General features: G+C 36.3%; 1 protein-coding gene across 5 annotated transcripts in view; it reads left to right on the top strand.

Moving 5' to 3' along the window:
- The window catches only part of FRMD5 (FERM domain containing 5), a 286582-nt gene that overhangs the window by 112641 nt on the left and 151798 nt on the right, over positions 1-22143 (top strand). The gene's annotated exons all lie outside the window — the stretch shown is intronic.

Raw genomic sequence — 22143 nt, 5'->3', positions numbered from 1 at the left:
ACTTCATGGTCTGCTTCTCTTCTGTCCTATGTCATCATGCAGTGAAGATCTCTGTCGATGTTCCATGGAGGGTATCAGACCTGAGCTTCATCCTGAAATCCTTTCCTGTGTGGGCACTCTGTATGTACCCCTTCCTCCCTTGCCTAAGGAGAAGTAGGGAGAGAGAAGAGTAGAGGCTCAGGTAGCACCCAGTTCTAAAGAAAAACAAAACAAAAACTGTCAGTTAAAAAAAAAAAAGAAATTTTCCTGTGGGTGGGGAAATTAAGATGAGAGTTACCAAAAAAAGTTTGTGGAAAAATGAGTATTTACTGAAACAACCACTCTGTTTATAAGGGTATAGGTTGTATACCTCCTAAGGAAAACCTTCTGGAACTGAGTAGGGCTCTCAGTCACTAATTCCCATTTTCCCGATCATAAAATCCATAACGTGATTAAAATCATGTTAATGTGCTGTGATTGATCTTCTTCCAAAGGCTCTTGTGTTTAGAAAAGAAAATGGACTATATTGTGGTCTGCTAGGTAGTGGTGATGAGGTGTCTTATGTTTCCTGCTTTGGAAAAAGTTATAATCCTGGTTGAGCAGACAGTCTCTCTCTCTCCATATGTCTGTGTGTGTGTGTAGTAAATAATATTTAAAAGCATATGGCGAGTGCCAAATAAGCCTGATTTCATAGTATTTGTTTCACAGATGGATCAAATCCAACAGTTAGGGACACCACACCACTTAAGTGGATTTATCATTTTTTTCTCCTTAAGGAAAACACTTAAGGATTTCCTAAAGATGTCATTGAGAGAGAAAATCATGTTGGACAAATTAAATAGAATACAATTATTAGTAGGTTACAGTTGCTATCAATTGACCTCAAATGCTTGGTACTTGAATAATGAAACAGGTTCTTTGATTTATGTTGTCACTCCACTGCCGAGTGTTTCCATAGTTACGGTGCTCTTTGTGCAAGGTCCCCAAGCTGGGTGTGTTGTTAGATAGTCTCAAATTGTCCATTTTCTCAGATTCCATATTTGTAATCTTTAGCAATGGAAAGAATTTCATAGTTGTGGTAAGGATTCTTGGTGATCTTTCAAAAAATTCAAAGCAGGGAAGGCAGAGTGATTAAAATATGGCAGTTTTTTTGAGAAATTAGCACAGTGAGACTTCATCTAAACATGCACATCTTCAGGAGAAAATTGCAGTTATTCATCTTTTTGGTAATTCAAAGGCTTCTACATATTTTGTCTTTGATAAAAAAGTATTTGAGCTAGCTGTTGCGGCTAAATACTGTGTATGCTGAAATATAGTTATACATGAAAATACAACATCTGACTATTACACACCTAATTAAAGTTGGTAATATATGGGAATCTAAAGCAGAACTCAATAGGTAGTTTATATATATCACCTTGATAATTTTACAGGTCAGCATTCTGAAGCTCTCAGAGGTCAGTTTTAGCTTGCTCATTGCCATGCTGCTCATAAGTGGGATCTAAAAGTGTACCCTGAGCCCTGAGCAGTATGGCTCAGTTGGCTGGACATCAAGCTGCAAAGTGGAAAGTCGCTGTTTTGGTTCAGTTCCTGGTCAGGGCACATGCCTGGGTTGTGGGTTTGGCCCCTGGTCAGGGCACATGCAAGAGGCAGCTGATCAATGTTTCTCTCTTACATTGATGTTTCTCTTCCTTTCTTTCTCCATTCTTCTCCCCGTCTCTAAAAATAAATAAAAAATAAAATCTAAAAAAAAAAATTTTTTTAATTGCACCCTGACGTGACTGGCATTCATCAAAGCACAGGTTTTCAGATTCCTGTCCTCACCATCTATAGTCTGCCTGTGGGCTGAACTTTAGAGTAGCTAAGTTTAAAATAGGGACTAGAGTGGGAGTTCCCTAAATTTCAAATTTAGTTCAAGTGAAGTGTGTGATGGATGCAAGCATGTGTGTGTGTGTGTGTGTGTGCACACATGCACGTGCTCACACTGCTGAGGGACAGTGTTTGAGGACTTTGCAGCATAGTGGTTGGACAGTCATATATTTTTTATGAAGTGTGATCTCCTTGATATTTCTAGTACCTGCCTGGCACCATACATATTTATTACATTATTATTGACTGCATTCCCTATGCTGTGCTTTACATCCCTGTGACTATTCGTAACTACCAATTTGTACTTCTTAATCCCTTCACCTTTTTCACCCAGACCCCCAACTACTCCTCTGGCAACTCTCATCTATGAGTCTTAACTCTATATCTATGAGTCTGTTTCTATTTCGTTTGTTCATTTATTTTATTCTTTAGATTCCACATATAAATGAAATCATATGCTCTTTGTCTTTCTCTGTCTGGCTTACTTCACTTAGCATGCTACCCTGTAGGTCCATCTGTGTTTTCACAAATGGTAAGATTTTATTCTTTTTTATGGTCAAGTAATATTCCATTGTGTGTATATATCACAACTTTTTTATCTACTCATCTGTTGATGGGCAGTTGGATTGCTTCCATATCTTGGCTATTATAAATGATACTGCAATGAACATAGGAGTTTATATATTCCTTCAAATTAGTGTCTTGGGTTTCTTCAGATATATACCCAGAAGTGAAATCATTCGGTCATAAGACAGTTCCATTTTTAATATTTTGAGAAACCTCCACACTGTTAGCCATAGTGGCTGCACCAGTCTGCATTCCCACCAATAGTGCCCAGTACATAATATCCTTTTCTCCATGTCCTTGCCAGCACTTATCGTTTGGCCTCTGAGTTTTATAACTCAGGGAAATATTCTTAGAGTTGCTGTTAATCATTTACTAGAGGCATAACAACAATTAAAATAATGTCCTTAGTAATGGGGGGAAATGGGAACAACTATAATTGAACAACAATAAAATTATTTTTTTAAAGTGTCTACATTTTTGTAGTTCTTCTACAAAACAACTTTATTGAGAACAAACAATTTTATATATAACACATACCATACAATTCACCTATTTAAGGTATATAGTTCAACAGCTTTTTGTATATTCAAAGTTGTGTCTCCATCACCACAATCAATTTTAGAATATTTTAATTACTTATTATTTATTTTTATTACACCAAAAAGCTCCTTATACTTATTTTCAGTTAATTCCCCAGTGTCATCTTTCCTCAGCCTAGCAAACACTTGTCTATTTTCTGTCTCTCTGGATTTGCCCATTCTGGGCATTTCATGTAAACAGAGTCATGCAATATGTGGCCTTTTGTGTCTGGCCTCTTTACTTAGTATATGTTTGTGAGATTCATTTATCCATTTGTAGTTTGTATCAGTGCTTTGTTCACTTTCATAGAATAACTTCTGTTGTACAGATATTTTATGTTTTGTTTACCCATTCATTAGCTGATGGCTATTTAAGTTGTTTTTACTCTTTGGCTTTTATGAATAATGTTGGTATGAATATGGTGTACACGTTTCTGTGTGGGCTTGTTTTCATTTCTCCTGAGTATGTACCTTGGAGTAGAATTGCTGGGTCATATGGTACCTTTAGGTTTAACTTTTTGAGGAACTGCTAGCCTGTTTTACTATAGTGTTTTTAACTTAAGAAAATAATATTTATATCTACTCATTTATCTTTAGATATTTGAGGGATTATTCTTTTCCCCATTTTAGAAGTGGGAAAATCGAGGCACAGGATATTGGAACCGTTTGCCCAAAGTCACTCAGCTAAAAAGAGTGACTCCCAATACCTGTAGTGGCCATCTTTCTGTTTGAGCTTCCCAGCTGCCATCTGTATGCAGTTATAATAATAGGTTGGGGAAATATGGCTGAATAGCAATCCATTAAAAATAATATTAAAAAGTATAAATCTCATAAGTGAATGTGACCTTAGTTGTGTTAATGGGAGTATCCATATAGATCTTTGGAACAGGAAAGATAAAAATCCTTCCTTTCTTAGCACTTAACTATCTCATGGCTGAAATGTTAGTTTCCGTCTGGCCTAATGTACTTCAGACAGGTCCTACCAAGGTGGAGTTTGTTCAGAGAAGGACAGCCAATGACCGAATTAAACACAATGATACAGAAATAAAGGCTAAAGGATGATTAGCCTGGAGAAGAGAGGAGACCTAGAGGAATGTGATAGCTTCTTCCATTACTGGATCTATCCTGTGGATCATGTAGAAAAAGGGCTTAGGATCTATGCTGTCTTACTCGAGAGAGAAGCAGGACGTTGCAAGGAGATAGATTTATTTCAACATTTATATCTTAAATCATATCAGAATAATTTCTGACAGTAGGAGTTAGTTGAAAATGAATTGAGTTGCCTTAGAAGTTCACAAAATTTTCTATCAATAATAGTATCCAAACAGGAGCAATAAGTATGCTAGTAAGAAATTTGATAATGGTGACTCAGGCATCATGTGGGTTCTATGAGGTGATTTTTGAGGTCCCCTTCAACTACAAGAAACTGATTCTTTGAAGTCTAGAAAAAACAAAGGTTGAGGAAGTTAACCACAGCCTGAAAAACAGTGGATATATATGGTATCATCCTCTTGAAATTTGGTAGGCAAATCATAACATTTTAGAGCAGTGAGGGGACCTCTTTGACCCCTTTGTTTTTGCCTCCTCGTTATATAGATAGGAAAACTCCCACAGATGTTATGAATAACCTTGCCCAAGGTCAAATACCCAGTTACTGGTAGAGTGTGGACTAGAATACATATTGTCTTAAATAAAAGAGTTACTCATTTTAATAATTAAGAAAAAATACAAATAACTCTTTGTATAAAAATACTGACCAATCCAAGACTAGGTTATGACCAGATCCTTAATGTATTATTAATGAAAGCTAGGTATTTCAGGATGTCTTTCTAACCTTTTGAGGACAAGATTAAAGAGTGTGAATGACAAGCTTTACCACAAAACTTACCCTGGTGCCACTGTGAGAGAGAAAATATTGAACTGAATGAACCATTGATTTGACACAGTATGACTTTGTGAACTGTGTTCTATGTCTTTATGTTTTTTTCCCTTTTTGCCTTTATCATTGCTTTTGAATGTTTTATTATTTTCATAGTTTGATCCCTCCAATCTTGTTTTATTTTAGGTTCACTTTTATCTCAGTGTCTTCAATGTTTAACACAAACAAATGCATTAAACAGCAAAGCTTTCAAGACTTCTAACATCATCCCTCACCTGTGTGGCTCAGTAGATTGAGCACAGCCTGTGAACCAAAGGTCACCAGTTCCGTTCCTGGTCAGGGCACATGCCTGGATTGCAGGCCAGGTCCCCCAGTTGGGAATGTGTGAGAGGCAACCCAATCAGTGTTTCTCTCCTACTTTTTCTCCCTCCTTTCCCCTCTGTCTATAAATAAAATATTTTTTAAAAATGACTTGTAACAACCATAACAGTGAAAACAAGAAAGCACTCAAGAACAATGAAATAAAAGCAGTGGAAAAAAATATCCTGGGCTTGGCTGAAGCTCAGCTAGGGACACGTCAGTCAGTAGTGAGGTGGGACTATTGAGGTGGTCAGGTTGGGCACAGATGTATGTGCCAGAATGCAGATGGAGAACAATTCTGCCCCCAAATTTAGGCCTGTTGTATTAAATATCATAACAATTAGTAAGAATGGCATGAGAAATGGTCACTGAATATTTTAAGAGGATTTATCAAATAAATTTACTTCCTTAAAATGGATGCTCTTTGGGGTACTTGGGTCTTCTTGATTCTCCTCTGCTCTTCTCTGGAACTGCACATCTTACTCTTCCCCATAGTATCCTGAAGAGAGTATTAGGATACTTTGCATATTAGAATAATTCTCTTTTCACTGGTTTGTTATCACATGAAATATCTTGTGGCATTTACACATCCACTTAGGCCCAAAGGTCAAAGAAGGACATTTTAATCTGTCCTTTAAAGTATATATAATCAAGAAGTGTTTGAGAAGCCTGTCATGAATTTTGAGCACTTTGAGTGAATCATTTACAAAGTATTTTCAGGCACAAAATCCTGTGAAATTTAGTTTCATGATTGCATCACACTCCTTTGGTATCATTGTTGGAGTCAGAATTCACTGGGGAAAACACTAACGTAATTGCCAAACTTTATCTCTGTTCCTTCAGCAAACCTGCAAAGTACTTATCATAATGGGAATTATGCTTGTTCCAAGGAGAGGCTATCCTTGTGAATTAGCCAATTAGCCAGTGTTCCATATCTTATCTTTCATTCCCAAGCCCAGGATTTTTTTCCCTCCAAGTACCGACACTTATTTGTGAGCTTGTAAATTAAAATGTATGTATTCCTTTACTTGACATCTCATCACTGCATATTATGACCTTCATCTATGCTTTCAGGAAATGATTATATATGTCTGGGTAAAAAAAATCTGCAAACGATGTGGAAACTGATTTTTTTAAAGCAACTTTTAAGGAAACTTTCCATCTCATAGCGTTTCTTGGCATATGAAACAAGGCAGTCTTCAACAAAAATAAAAGAGCACTGGAATGAGATTTGTACAAAGCTTGTTTCTGAAAAGTCGGCACATTTGGCTGTCAATTATGGACAAACTCACCCGTGCTAAAACACTGGTCCCTCCAGGGAGGATGGCCCATAAACAAGAACCATGGCTGACCTAGCACATTTTGGTGTATGGGGTGCAGGGGATCTCACCAGCAGAAAAGTCATTTGAGAGTACTTTATAAAAACACAGTTGTTTGGTTTTGTCATTGCAGACTTATTTCTTGTTAGTGGATAGAATAATAGTTGAAGGAGACTTACTGCAGTCTTGATACTCACTTTTCCTCATTGTATTCTGATGGGGGCTAGTACAGGAAAGGGGACTTTGTTTTACAGAGTTAATGTGAGAAGAAGAACATTATGTGAAACTTTGAGCAGTCTTAAGAATGATCATTTTTAAAAATAAATTGTTTATTGTCCCCAGAATACCAAGAAAATTAAAGAATTCATGGAAAAGCAGATTTCAGAGTGATTTTAAAGCCTATTGCCATTTCTCTGATCATGAAAGGACTTAGGATATTGGTGTTGATGTTTTGGGTTAAGTTTCCTTCCTCATTGCCCTCTGAGGCTATATATGTGCAGCAGACCCATTTATTTTTACCATATTCATTATCAGAAATTAGTTCATACTAATAATTTTTAAATTAATCCTCTGGGTTCCTAAGCGTAGAAAAAGAATCTCAGAGGATGTCAATAAATGTGAAATGTATCATAAGGAATGGACTGTAGTTGATTTTTATATGTGAAAGAATATAACTAGTGACTTCTTTGTGTTTATTATTACTGGCTTGTTGCTCAATTCTACCTAACAGTCTCTTTGTTTTCTGGAACAGATGATCTCTTGAAGAATCACAATGTAGATTTGTTTTTTGTTGTGCAGAACAGTGAACTTTGTGGTAGCATATACTTTCCCATGGTCATAGTTGAGGATTTTGAGCAGTCAGTAAAGGCAGAAAATTAAAGGAGAGCAAATCCAAAGCAAGCCGTTCAGAACTAATCAGTAGGAAATTATGTAAACTTAATTAACTAGGACATCAAGGGAAGGCTGTGGAGTATAATGAAATATTTTTGAAATGAGGCAAAGCAGCCAAACTAAAACAGGGTTAGTTGAAGTGTTTCCAAAAGGAAGAGAACAAGTATCTTCCCTGCATAGGGAGCACTGCTTGACTTTGTGTCTTATTTTTGGCTGTAAAACTCTGTGCCAGGATTCTCAGGAGGGGTGGGTATACACAGAGAGTCTGGAGCTGAGTGAACCAAAAAAAAAGGAGAGAGCGAGAGAAAGTTCTGGCTTGTGTTTTTTATTGGATGATGTTCATGTAGTAAAAAGATTCTGAAATATACATGTGGTCTAGCTGCCAACCTCTGACCTTCCATTACAAATCAGATTAAATGATTAGCAAGTATTTAGAAGAAATCTACAAATTTCAAGTCTAGGTAGACCAGATGTAGAAAGACTGAGGGTTTCTTGTCTAGTGCTCAGATTCAGTTCAATTTTAAAAAATATTTAGAGGTAATATGCTAACACTTTCTGGAATAAATAGGTGAGTAGGGCATTCATTCCATTGCTCTTTAAGAGCCAACATTCTCTGATAGAGAAGGGGGCAAGTACACAAATAATAAACACACCAAGCAGGGAAACAAAATAATGCTTCCATATCGGGAGACTTCTACATGTCTATCACTAATCCTGTCTTCTCTCTGGAGACCAAGTCTGAATAATCTACTACCTGTTGAACCTCTCCTATCAACTATTTTTTTAAAGTTTTAAAGTTATATTAAAGTAGACAAAACATAAAATTTACCATCTTAACCATTTTAAGTCTGCATTTCCCTGGTATTAAATCTGTTCATAAAGCAGTGCAGCAGCATCACCATTCATTTCTATAACTCTATTCATCTTGTAAAAACTGAAACTATACCCATTAAACAGTAACTCCCTATTCTTCCCCCCAGCCCTGGCAATCGCCATTCTACTTTTTGTCTCTATGATTTTGGCTACTCTAAGTACTTCTTTTTTGTATCTGGATCATATGGTCATTGTGTGTAATTTTTTTTGAGGAACCACTATATCATTTTCCATAGTAGATGCCCCATTTTACATTTTCATTATCAATTTTACATGGAATCCAATTTCTTCATGTTCTCACCATCACTTTTTTCTTATTTTTGAATAATAGCCATCTTAATGGTATTTAATTGCGGTTTTGATTTGCATTTCCCTAATGATTAGTGTTGCTGAGCATCCTTTCATGTGCTTGTTGGCTGTTTATTTTTTGAAGATATGCCTGTTCAAGTACTTTGTCCATTTTTAATAGGGTTATTTTGTGTTGAGTTGTAGGAGTTCTTTATCTATTCTGATAGAATCCCTTATCAGATATGTGATTTACAAATATTTTTCCCATTCTTCGGGTTGCCTTTTCTATCTGTTCAGTGTTTTTTGATGCACAAAAGTTAAATTCTGATGAAGTCAAATTTATCTGTTTCTACTTATATTGCCTGTGCTTTTGCTGTCATTATCAAGAAATTATTGTCAAATACAATGTCATTAAGCTTTTTGCTTTTGTTTTCTTCTAAGAGTTTTATAGTTTTAGCTTAGGCATTTAGTCCATTTTGAATAATTTTTGCATATGGTATAAGGTAATGTGGTCCATTTTCATCTTCTTGTATATGAATATCCCAATACCATTTCATGAAAAGATTGTCCTAGTGTCACTGAATGGTCTTGGCACCCTTATTGTAAATCATTTTAGCACATATGTGAGGGTTTATTTCTGAGCTCTTTATTCTAGTCCATTGGTCGATATGTCTATCCTTATGCCAGTACCAAACTGTTGTTGATTACTTTGTAGTAAGTTTTGAAATCTGGAAATGTGGAACTTTCAACTTCGTTCTTCTTTTTTAAGATTGTTTTGTCTCTTCAGGGTCCTTTGAGATTCCATATGAATTGTAGGACACTGACATGCTTTTACTTGTTATCTTTGAAATATTTTACAGGAAGTGCTCTTTGACTTTTTTTATACAAAATCTCTTTTTGAGATAATCCTCTCCAGTTCATCTGAGTTTAGGGTAAATGGCAGAGTTTGATCATTTAAGCCAATATAAGGCTACGTGGTATTAAGCCCTTAGGGAAAAAAAGGTTATAGGATATAGGATTTGGAAAAGACATTTCCTTTCTAGAGAAAAAAATAAGAAAAACCACATTAAAAAACACAATTACTAGTAACATGCCTTTTGACTTAAAAAATAATCTAGTTGGAAAATATTCAGCATTTGCCCTTAGAGAAGAACTTAGATCTGTTCTCCCCCTTTTCTCAATAATCTCGTTTTTGATTTGTAAATGAATAAGCTTGGGGGGGGTTTCTACCATAGTCTGTAACACATGCATGTAATATGCAGGCTATGAAAAATTACTTAAGTTTTCAGGGCTAACTTTCTTGTTGTTTAAGGATATATAAATTTTGATAACTTTTAGATAAGTCCTTCTCATCTTCATAATCTTTAAGAAGTCTGGCGTAGTTACTTTCCATAGCAGATGTTTGATAATTACTTTTTAATGAAATTTTAAAAATAATTTCACATCTATTTTTCTCTATCAATAACAGGTAGTATTTTAAGGAACTTTTCTGACTTAATATGTCATCACTTAGTTTTCTCCCTTCTCTATTCAAAGGAAAGGAACCTACTAAATTTGTTAGTGATGATCAGATTTTTTAATTTTCTAGACTTTTTAATAATTTTGGTTAAAAGGTGAGAAGTTGATATTTTACCATCAGTATTTACATTTATTGAGTTATCAAATTTCTTTTGGCATTGAACTTCAGCATGCTTCACAGTCTTTTAAAAAAATCTTATAGTTACTTACCTGATCATTTACCCTGTGATGTATGTAAGAAGTTCTTTGCATCCCCTGCAGCAGGTAGAGTAAAATCAGATCTATTTGGGGGAAACCCCAGAGTATTAAAATTTACTGTGAGCACCCCTGCCCTTTCCACTGGATGTGAGTATCTCTTCTTCCATTCAGGTCATGGCATCCTCCTTGACCAACCATATATCTCACATTCACAGTTAGACAAGTTAAACCTTCGTAAAGTTTGATACGGAAATTTCTATCCTGCCAGCTTTCTCTCAAAGTTATTCACCAGTATACTGCAGGATGCTCATAAAAGGTAGCAACCACATTAATTTTACCTGATTAGTTTCCAGTAACTTCCAAATTGTGTGGATAGTTGAGAAATACTATCTAATTTATATATTTTAGGCATGCTGTGATCTCTAAAGCCCGATTTGACCCTTTGAATTTTTCAGTTGTAGTAATGAGATTCGGAAAACAGTTGATGGGCTCACCGCATGGCTGATCCAGTTTGTCTACAATTGCAGTGGAATAAAGGTGAAAATTAATGGGAAACAATTCATTTTACCAAGCTTTGATCTCAGTACAAGACAGAGGATGCTTTATTTTTTTGAAATGAAAGAACACATGTTTATTTCACATAACTATGTTAAAAGTTTTTTTAAACATTCATTGGAAGATCGAAGGTAGATTTTTTAAAAGATGTGAATGCTTCTGTGTGTGTGTGTATGTGTGTGTATTTTCCCTAATATATTTGAATAATGGTTCAAACAGGTGAAAACATCTTGTTTCCCAAAAGCAGAGGCCTGAGGGCCCTGCTGAGTGCATGCTGCCGGAGCTGTCACTGCCTGGGGCTTGGTCAAGTTCTCCATGTCATGGATGTTTTCCAGTGTTGGCAAAACTGAAGTGAACTGTAGTTTGTGTCAATGAAATGTGCTTTATTATCATTAACACCATGTAGCATTTATTTAGCATCACTAACATATAACACTACAGGAAAACTAAGTGCATATAGACTCTATACTCCGAGATTCCTGGACCACTGATCTGAGTTGCTTGATGAATTTAGACAGCAAGTGTCAGTCATGAAATGGACTTATAGAAATAACAGGCTACCAAAATTCAGGCTACTAAATAGAGTCATAAAACTTTCCTTGCCTTTTAAGCTCAGAGCAATTCTAAACTCTTTTTATTTGCTACTTTTCTCTTTCCAGTTCAGACTAGGTATGATACTGCTTCTTGGAAAACTTGGTTCCAGGAAAATTATCTCAGAGAAATGTGATGTTTCCTAGTGGTTACATGGGGTCAAGGGCACAAGCTTTGGGGTTAGACCGTGTTCAGTCCCCAGTCTGCCACCTCTGTAGTTTCACAATGGGTGTAATCATAGTATCCAGCCTCATAAGATGAAGGTGAGGTAGTACATGAGATAATTACCAAAAAGTGTTTATTTGTTCAATCTAGCACAAAGTGAGTACTTGTTAAATGTGGCAGTTGTTAGTGTTCTAACTTATTGTTTCTTCTTTGTACAATGGCTATATGTATTTTTTTGGAAATTTTAGAAAAATTTTGAAGTATTCTAAATAAGACTTAATTACTTGTGTCACACAAAATCAAAGATAGTTATTGATAAAATTATTAGTGTATTACTTGTATCTGTGTATGTATTTGGGGGTATGTATATGCATGTGTGTGTACACCCTGATGGCAATCTGGCAAATAGTAATTGTTTAATAAAGATTTGTTGCATGATATTGGATATAGTAGAATTGTCCTTTAAAAAAATAGTTGCATAGTATTTTTTTCATGGATATATCACAATTTATTTAACCAAATCCCTGTGGTTGGGCTATTAGATTTTACTTTCTATAAAAATAGATTTTCTACTATAAAAATGTTTGAGGTGAACATTTGTATTTATAAAATTTATGTTTGTAGCTGATTTTTAAAAAATATATAAATGTCCCCGGTCATTTACTGAGTCAAGACTTAAGAGTATTGTAAATATTTTGGCCAAAATGCCCAATATAAAAGTTGCCCCCCTAACTGTATTGCCTTTCTGAACTTTGCTTATTCATTGTGTCAAAAATCATCTTTTGTCATTTCTTTTTGCAATCTGTTATAGTTGCGTTTGTAATTTTGATTTTAATGCAATTGAATATTTCCTCCTGTATTTAAGGATATTTTAAAGAATTGTTCACTTCTTTCTAATGATTTTTTTCTCAAATAAAAGCTCAGCTACTGTTGTATTATTCCCTGTCCCAGAGTAGTACACCATTGTTCCTGACAAGAAATAGAGAAATATAATTGGGTGTGTGTATTTTAAGTGGAGGGTAGTTTCTTTGATTTACTGAATATTAAGCCATGATAAGTAATGACCATTTTCTCTTAAACTGTTCATTTACACAATTCACATAGATATGCTATAACCTGTCATCCTTGGCCTATAGATCTCCCTAGGAAAAATGTTCCAGAACAGTGAGCAAAAGAAATGTTTTCTGGGGAAAGAATCAGGGCAAGAATGTTGTGATTTCAGACATCAGAGCTTTTGCCTGTAGCAGTCTATGTCCAAGAGCAAACCTGTGCTAACCACACAGATGAATCGGGCATTTCTGAGAGTATTTGTGATGGCTGGAATTGAGATTTCTGGTGACAACTGAGGGCCACTCTCAGCCATTTCTGGATATCCCTCACTGAGAGATGTATATATAGAAGGGGGATTGTTTTATGTTCAAAGACCAGGAAACCTCTATACTTGTTCATAGAGCTTTTCTAATCTGCTGCCTGTCAGGACTCGTGTTCTCACAAGCTCCTGCTGTCCCATCAGGGGAGTGAATAATTGAATTTAGATAGTTAGTTTTTTAATTGAACCACTCCTTTCCTTAGGGGTGTGTATGGTAGAAATGGATCAAATAGAGGACATGCAGGCACAAGAGGCAGTGTATGTTTTCTTTGATGCATTGGAACCTATGTAACAAGGAAAGTAACTACCTAAAATAAGATGGTAGTGTTTTATGTTTGTACTATCGTCTGAGTATTTACCATTGATTCTTTCTTGTTATAAATGTCAAAAATAGGCTGGATCAGAGCTCGTCTAAATTAAGAGGGGAAACACTTGTTCTTTATGATGCTTAAACTCTGTGTTTGCACATAGAGGTTTAAGAAACTAGATCACTTACTATCTATAATAAACTATGACCATTCAAGTGTTGAGCATCATCTTGTTGGTGGCAGTTTATTTATTTTTCATTTAAATTGATACTACTTTATAATTTGCAATTTGAGGTCCATTTGAAAATACCTCACTTCTCACATGATACTCAAAAACTGTTGCTTTATAGGCCAGGAGATGACATTTTCTGGGTCTACTTATGATAGCTCTGTATCAAACCAATAATGTCTAGTAACCTTCCAGGGGCTGTGTGGTTTTTTAGAGATTTGTCATATAGTGAGGGGAAGTAAACATGTTCTACTTTCTACTATTAGGAACATAAAATCATTCTTTTCCCTAAAGATTCACTTGTACTAAGGGCTGGCCAGAGAAAAGCTGGCTGTTCAGCATCCTTAGCTGCCTCAGCCTTCGCTGTAGCCTGTAGTCTCAAGAGGGTCCTCAATCCTTCATTTCCTTAGAGCTTAGGGTATAAGTTCTAGACCCTGAAATGTAGATCTAGGAAATGCCTGGTGATGGCCCTAAAGCTGACATCATTATGAAAAACAGAAAGGAGGTATTGTGCCCTTTGTGAGGAAATTTTAAATGTTTTTTACCTCCTAACTACAGTTAAGGAGGAAATCGTAAATTAAAACACTACTACCAATAACAAGCAGCTTTCCCTTGGACAAATAGATTTTCCATATTATAGCCAGAAAGACACCTAGGAGATCCATCCCCATATGGAACTATGACCATGGCCTTCTCAATGTTATAACTCTTAGATCTAAAGGAAGACTTGGCACAGATAAGTACACAGTAAATATTAGCTGAAAGAATATTTAATGAGACAGCTCTGTGATTTCCCTTTTCTCTTTGCCAAAAATCTTTTAAGTTAATTTTATTTCCCATGGTGTCTAAATTTTGAAAGATTTACTATTCTACATAGATTAAGTAATAGTTTGTTTCCTTAATTGGCCAAAGCTAACCAAGATGTCTGGTCAACATGAGGAAATCATGATTAGTCAGGAACACAGTTCCAGCTCAGGGGGAAAAAAAAAAAGAAATCTGACATTTTATTTAGATGATGTAACAAGTAAGTTTTAAAAAATGAAAGACATTCCAGTCACAAAATTATTTTTGGGGGGCATACCCATGAGTCTGAGCATGCAGCTATTTACTGTATTTTTCAGATTATAAAATGCACTTTCCACCCCCAAATTTGGGAGGAAAAGGAGGGTGTGTCTTATAGTTTGAATGTAGCTTGCCTGGCTTACTGGGGGGGAAGGGGTGGCAGCAGTGGAACAGGGTCACAGGTTATTAAATACTTTACTACATTTTTTGCTTCAAAAATTTTTTTTTCTATTTTCCTCCTCTAATACCTAGGTGCATCTTATGGTCTGGTGTGTCTTATAGTCCTAAAAGTACAGTAGTCTAACCCATTCATTTCACAGATAAACTTTCTAATGTCTGAGGATTAGGGTGAAATGACTTATCTGCAAAGTCAGACCAATTGATTCCCATTTTCCAATTTAAAGAATCTATAGGTTGGGGGTTGTTTTATTGTTATTATTGCAAAATTCTACCAGATTGAAAAGATTTAAATGAGGTGTCATAGAAGGACCTCATAGAATGAAGCGACATGGCCAGGAAAGACATGTCAGCATTATGACAGGTAGTTAGTAAACACTGATTGTCAAAAAACGTTAATCACAAGTCCCTATTGACTTAGTGATTCTAGGGAAAATTGTGCAGTGTGGAGAGAAATATAAGATTTACTTAAAAGATTAACTTTTTACTCTATTTAAAATTTAAAATTTTATTGAGATATAACTTATAGGTCATTAAAACCATAGGTTTTTTTTGAAAAGGACATTATCTGACATCTAAACTTATAGTCCAATTAATGGAGTGAACTTCTTCCAACCTGAACATAATCATATGGAATTAGTACAACATAAAGAAACATATAATATTGTAAACTCTGGAGTCCTACAGAAGCAAAAACACTGAGCTTTCCACTGGAATTTTGATAATGGAGGCAAGCAGGAACCAATTCCAGAGCTTTTTAAGGCTGGTTAAATTATCTTCGACAGTAAATTTCCATAATAATCTTTGCTTTTATCACCTTGGGAGGACAAGGGAGTCTAGCTATGTTTCCAAATCCCTTACTTAACAAAGCAGAGCATTCAGTCACTGTTATGACAAGTAAGGAAAAGGTGCAAACAGTTGCTGGGTAGTATGGATTGGGTTCCTCTTCCCTGCCGCAGTCCTAACACACTGAAAGGCATACTTGGCTCTTTGTTTTGACTGCTTTATGTCACACCTAGAACTTCTAGGTTTAGAGTCATTAGAAAAGAATTGATGAGGTTGATAGATCCAAAACATGTTTTCTGTCTGTTTGCATAATCAGTCCCCTTAAACTTGAAAAATATTTAGATTTCTGATTATGCAACCCTTAAACTATTTAGGATATTTAAAAAATATCCCAAAGTTTAGACTTCCAGCCAAGATGAAGACGTAAGTATATACACTTTGCCTCCCCCCACAACCAAAAGAAGGATAACAACAAATTTAAACACAAATAGTAACCAGAACTGCCAGAATATCAAACTGTGTGGAAGTCTGACAACCAAGGGGTTAAAGAAGAAACATTCATCCAGACCGATAGGAGGGGCAGAGACAGGCAGTGGGGTGGAGAGGGCTTGCTGTAAGGTGGTGGTTGGAGCACTTGGGTGGTTGAGGTGGCAGCTGGCAGACCGGGTGGTCCCACATTTGCCTGCAGGTAAACCAGGAAGAAAAACTGGGAAGCAAGACAGACCACATGACCCAGGGTTGTAGCATGGGGAAATAAAGCCTTAAAACCTCTGGCTGAAAAAACCTGTGGAAGTTGCGGCAGGGGAGAAACTCCCTGCCTCACAGGAGAGCTCATTGTAGAGAACCACAGGGTCCTAGAACATACACAAAACCAACACACAGGAATCAGTACCAGAAGGGCCCAGTTTGCTTGTGGGTAGTAGAGGAAGTGACTAAAAGTCGTCTGAGAGCTGAGCAAACAACATTGTTCCTGCTCAGACTCCTCCCCCACATTCAGTGCCACAACGCAGCAAAGTGGGTTGCCCTGCCCTGGTGAATACCTAAGACTCCACCCCTTACTACATAATAGGTATGCTGAAACAAAAAAATATGGCCCAAATGAAAGAAGAGATCAAAGCTCCAGAAAAAATATAACTAAGCAATAAAGAGATAGCCAACTTATCAGATGCAGAGTTGAAAACACTGGTAATCAGGTTGCTCACAGAAATGGTTGAGTATGGTCACAAAATAGAGGGAAAAGTGAAATAAAGGGAACCAACAGTGAGGGGAAGGAAACTGGGACTCAAATCAATGGCTTGGAGCAGAAGGAAGAAAGAAACATTCATCCAGACAGAATGAAGAAACAAGAATTCTAAAATATGAGGAGAGGCCTAGGAACCTCCAGCACATCTTTAAACATTCCAACATGCGAATCATAGGGGTGCCAGAAGGAGAAGAGGAACAGCAACAAATTGAAAACTTATTTGAACAAATAATGAAGGAGAACCTCCCTAGTCTGGCAAAGGAAATAGACTTCCAGGAAGTCCAGGAAGCTCAGAGAGTCCCAAAGAAGTTGGACCCAAGAAGAAACACACCAAGGCACATCATCATTACATTAGCCAAGATTAAAATGAAGGAGAGAATCCTAGAAGCAGCAAGAGATAAGGGGACAGTCACCTACAAAGGAGTGCCCATCAGACTGTCAGCGGATTTCTCAAAAGAAACCTTGCAGGCAAGAAGGGGCTGGAAAGAAGTATTCCAAGTCGTGAAAGGCAAGGACCTACATCCAAGATTAATCTATCGAGCAAAGCTTTCATTTAGAAAGGAAGGGCAGACAAAGTGCTTCCCAGATAAGGTTAAGCTAAAGGAGTTCATCATCACTAAGTCCTTACTATCTGAAATGTTAAAGGAACTTATCTAAGAAAGAGAAGATGATCAAAACTATGAGCAGTAAACTGATAACAAATGGACAACTATCAATACTGAACCTGAAAAAACAAAAACAAAAATGAACTAAGCAAACAAGTAGAACAGGAACATATTCACAGAAATGGAGATCAGAAGGAGGGTTATCAGCTGGGAGGAGGAGTAGGGAGAATGGGGGGAAAGGTACGGGAATAAGAAGCACAAAGGGTCGGCCGGTACAACATAGACAGGGGAAGGTTGAGTAGTATAGGAAATGGAGAAGCCAAAGAACTTATGTGTATGACTCATGGACACGAACTAAGGTAGAGGAATGCTGGTGGGAGGGTGGTGTACAGGGTGGAGGGGAATAGAGAGGAGAAAAAATGGAATAACAGTATAACCAATAAAATATATTTTTTAAAAAGGGAAAAAAGTAAAATAAAAATATCCTAAAGTTTAAAAAACTGCAGTCTAATACCAAGGAAGCAGTTTTGCCCATAAGCACTTGTGTATGTAGTAATATTAACAGATTTTAAAAGTGTTTTCCATTAAGAATATGATCAATGTACCTTCATTAATACAATAAATAACATAATTAAGATTCAAATAGAGCTTCATGGGCTAAAATGATGAAACAGCTTAAAAAGATGACATTAAGCAGAAATAAATACAAAAATTGTGATCTTAGATTCTAAAAATCAGCTCTGGGTATACAAGAGGGGTTCAGAGATTTTATGGCAAAAGGACTCAGGGAATTCAGCTATAAGCTTCTCGTAAAGCAAAGTAATAAAATGTTAGCCCTAAATGCTTATGTTATGTTGCATTAAAATAGGGAGGAGAGAGTTTTACAGTACATTTGACTACTATTGCCAGAATGTTAGTTTTGTGTTACTTTCTGGGAATTGCTTTTTAAGAAGGATGTTAACCAAATGAGGCAGCAGGTGATGAGGGGAATGAAAACTGCTGGAGAGGATAGATCAGACTAACTGGACAAAGGCATACATAAAATTACAGTTCTTGCCTCTGGTGGGGAAACCTTAGAGACTCTTTAATCTGGAACCCTAATGTTTGAGATGAGGAAACTGGCTCAGACCAATGTGTCTTGTGTCACAGGACAAGAGAGGAGCACAGTAATTTCCAAAGATGCCATATGAATGAGATTGCAGGCACCATGTACCAGTAATAACTCAGTACTCATTGGCTTCAGAACTTGTCAAACCCTGTACCTGTCTGTATTTTGACGAGAAAAAAAAAATGTTTCAGCCCTCGCTGCTTTGCTGGGGACTTGTCGCACTTGCTAGAACTCATATGAGTCATCATGCTGCCCCGCAAGAGAAAAATGCTTCATTGTTTGGTGCTTGTCTGTTTTGGTACTTGTCAGGGGTTCCAGGACAAATTAATGATGAGTACCAAGGCACCACTGTATGTGACATGCTGGGTGGAAGAGGTCCCAGAAGTTTTTCTTAGCTTGACAAAGCAGAACCAAGACTAATGTTTAGAAGTTAAAGGAAAGGTGTGGAATAAAAATGGGAGGAACGACTTTCTAGTGTGGCATCAAGTAAAGACCGAATAGGATGTTGGGAATGTTGAGGTGATTCCTTCTGTGCAGGAAAGGTTGGACTACACCAGTTAATTACTATAGTCCCTTTTAATTGCTAATGATAGCTAACATTTATTGAGTACTTACAGAAATGCTATGCTAAAGTATTATCTTTTTAATTCTATAATACGTGAGGAAGTTGAGGCCCAGAGAACCACTTGTTTTGCTGAAAGTTATATGGTTAGTAATTCGATGAGGTGGGATTCAAATCCAGCCAGTCTGGCTCCAGAGCCAGCTACAGCTGACCATTAATGGTAGTTCTCTGACTCAAGTAACATTAGGTCCATTCTTTCATGACTTACAGCATTCTTGAGTAGAAGGAGTCTCTCAGTGAGGGGGCTCAGGTTGCATTAGGGGTTGCTTATGGGTTTTGTTGTCATGTATGTGCCCTTCAAGGCTGTTAGGCATTCACAGTCCTTGATAATAAAGCCTCTGGTAATGACCAGCCATTTGCAGTTCCTAAGCCAGTATGCTACAAATTATATTAAACTGCCATTTATCAATAAGAGACCTTGTGTTCTAGCATCTACTCACTTTACCTAAATTTTGAAAGTTCTCCTTAGTAGGTATTATAATCCCTATATTATAGATGTGAAAACTGCATGTAGGTTTTGATTTGGCTCCCCTCCAGCCCAACCTAAACAATTTTTTAATTAAACTTTTTATTTTGAGATTATTGTAGATTCACATGCTGTAGTAGGAAATAATACAGAGAGGTCTAGTGTTCCCTTCACCCAGTTTACCCTAATAATAACATCTTGCAAAACTGTAGTCCCATATCACAAGCAGCATGTTGACACTGATACAATGAAAATACAGAACATTTCCATCACCACAGGGATCCTTTGATTGCCCTTTTATAGCCATCATCCCGTGTCCCACCCTCACTGCTGGCAGTCACAAATCTGTTCTCTGCTTCTGTAATTTTTGTCATTTAAAAAATCTCATGTAAATTGAATCATACTATATGTAAACTTTTGGGATTTTTTTTTTTACTTAATATAATTCCTTGGAGATGCATCCAGGTCATTGTATGTAACAGTAGTTTTCTTTTTACTGCCCAGTAGTATAATATTCCACTTGTTTAGCTTGTGTAACTGTTGAAGGGCATCTGGGTTGTTTCCAGTTTGGGGTCATTATGAATAAAGGCTTTTATGAGTATTTATGTAAAGGTTTTTTTGTGAACATAGGCTTTCCTTTCTCTGGGATAAATGCAGTTGCTAGGTTATATGGTAGGTTCTATGTTTAGTTTTATAGGAAACTGCCAAACTGTTTTCCACTTTCCATTCCCACCAACAATGTATAGATAATCCAGATTATCTTCACCAACATTTGGTGTTGCCATTATTTTTTATTTTAGTCATCCTGAGATGTATGCTAATAGCTCATTGTGGCTCTAATTTACATTTCCCTAGTGGCTAATGAAATCAGGCATTTTTTCACCTGCTTATTTGTCACTAGTGTACAGTTTTCTGTGGAATGTCTGTTCTTTTTTTTTTTTTCCCCCATTTTCTGATTGGATTTGGATTTTTTTACTATTAGGTTTTAAAGGAGCCTGGACTTTTATAAATATCCATTTCAACAATGTACTATTCATTCCTTTGGCTCTCAGTGGTTCCTGCCTTGCCAGTGCTCTGCTCATGATAACTCCCACAGTCTGATTTGTGTGACTTCTTGTAGCCTGAGACCATCACAATTCCATTCTAAAACCAAATGCCGGTCATCTGAACTCGCTGCTCTCTAGTAGTCCTTTTTTTGTTGTTGTTGTTGAAGCTATACTTCACATATAAATTTCACCTATTGGAAGTGTACAAGTCAGTGGTTTTTTTGTATATTCACAAAGTTGCAAACCATCACACTATGGAATTCCAGAGTATTTTTATCACCACAAAAAAAGAAACCCTATTCCTGTTAGCAGTCACTTGAAATCCCCCCATTCTCTTATTTCTTCAGTCCCTGGAAACCACTAATCTACTTTCTGTCTTTATGGATTTGCCTTCTGGATATTTCATATAAATGGAATCATACAATATGGGATCTTTTGTGTCTGGCTTCTTCTACTGAGTGTGATATTATTAAGAATCATCTATGTTGTAGTATGTGTTAGTACTTCATTCTTTTTGTATGGTTGAATAATACTCTGTTTTTTTTAAATATATTCCACACTTGTTTATTCACTCATTAGTTAATGGATATTTAAGTTGTTCCTACTTTTTGGCTATTATGAATAATGCTTCTATGAACACCAGGTACAAATCTTTTCATTTCTCTTGCATATATACCTAGGAATGAAATTGCTGGGTCATATGGGAACTTTATGTTTAACTGTTTGAGTAACTGCCAAACTATTTCCCAAGTTGGCTGCACCATATTACATCCCCAGAAGCAATATATGAGAGTTCCAGTTTCTCCACACCCTCACCAACACTTGTTATTTTTTATTACAGCCACTTAAGTTTTTGATTATGACCATTCTGGTGTGTGTAGAGTGGTACTATATTGTGGTTTTGATTCTCATTTTTTCCTAATAACTAATGATGTTGAGCATTTTCACCTGTAATTATTGACTACTTGTATTTCTTTGGAGAAATGTTTATTCAGATCCTTTGTTCATTTTTTAATTGGAAGTGTTCTTTATATATTCAGAATGCTGGGCCTTTATCAAAGATGTGATTTGCAAGTACTTTATACTATTCTGTGAGTTTTATTTTCACCTTCCTAAGGTGTCCTTTGAAGCACAAAGGTTTTTAATTTTGAACAAGACCATTTTAACTATTTTTCCTTTGGTTGCTTTTGCTTTAGGTATCTTAGTAATTTTTTATTTAATACTCTTTTATTTTTTATTACATTCCCTTTGATCTTTTCCAAGTGCCCCACTAGTCACAGCAAGTACCCAATCTTTTTCTAATTCCTTTACACAGATGAACTTGCCTTCTGCTTTCTGAGAAGGATGAGATTATTTGCCATAAATCCTTCAACTTCTTTTGTTTTAACTTCATCAGTTTTTGTGTATTTTTATTCTCCCTCCTTTTGTCATTCTTCCTCTGAAATTCAAAAATGTTGCTTTTCCTTGTAAGGTGAACGCCTCCACCTGGCTC

This window comes from Artibeus jamaicensis, unplaced genomic scaffold (genome assembly GCF_021234435.1).
Source record: "Artibeus jamaicensis isolate MK-2021 breed Jamaican fruit bat unplaced genomic scaffold, CSHL_Jam_final contig_1132, whole genome shotgun sequence".
Taxonomy (NCBI): domain Eukaryota; kingdom Metazoa; phylum Chordata; class Mammalia; order Chiroptera; family Phyllostomidae; genus Artibeus; species Artibeus jamaicensis.
The sequence above is the reverse complement of the archived record's forward strand: the minus strand, read 5'-3'. Positions and strand labels throughout refer to the sequence as shown.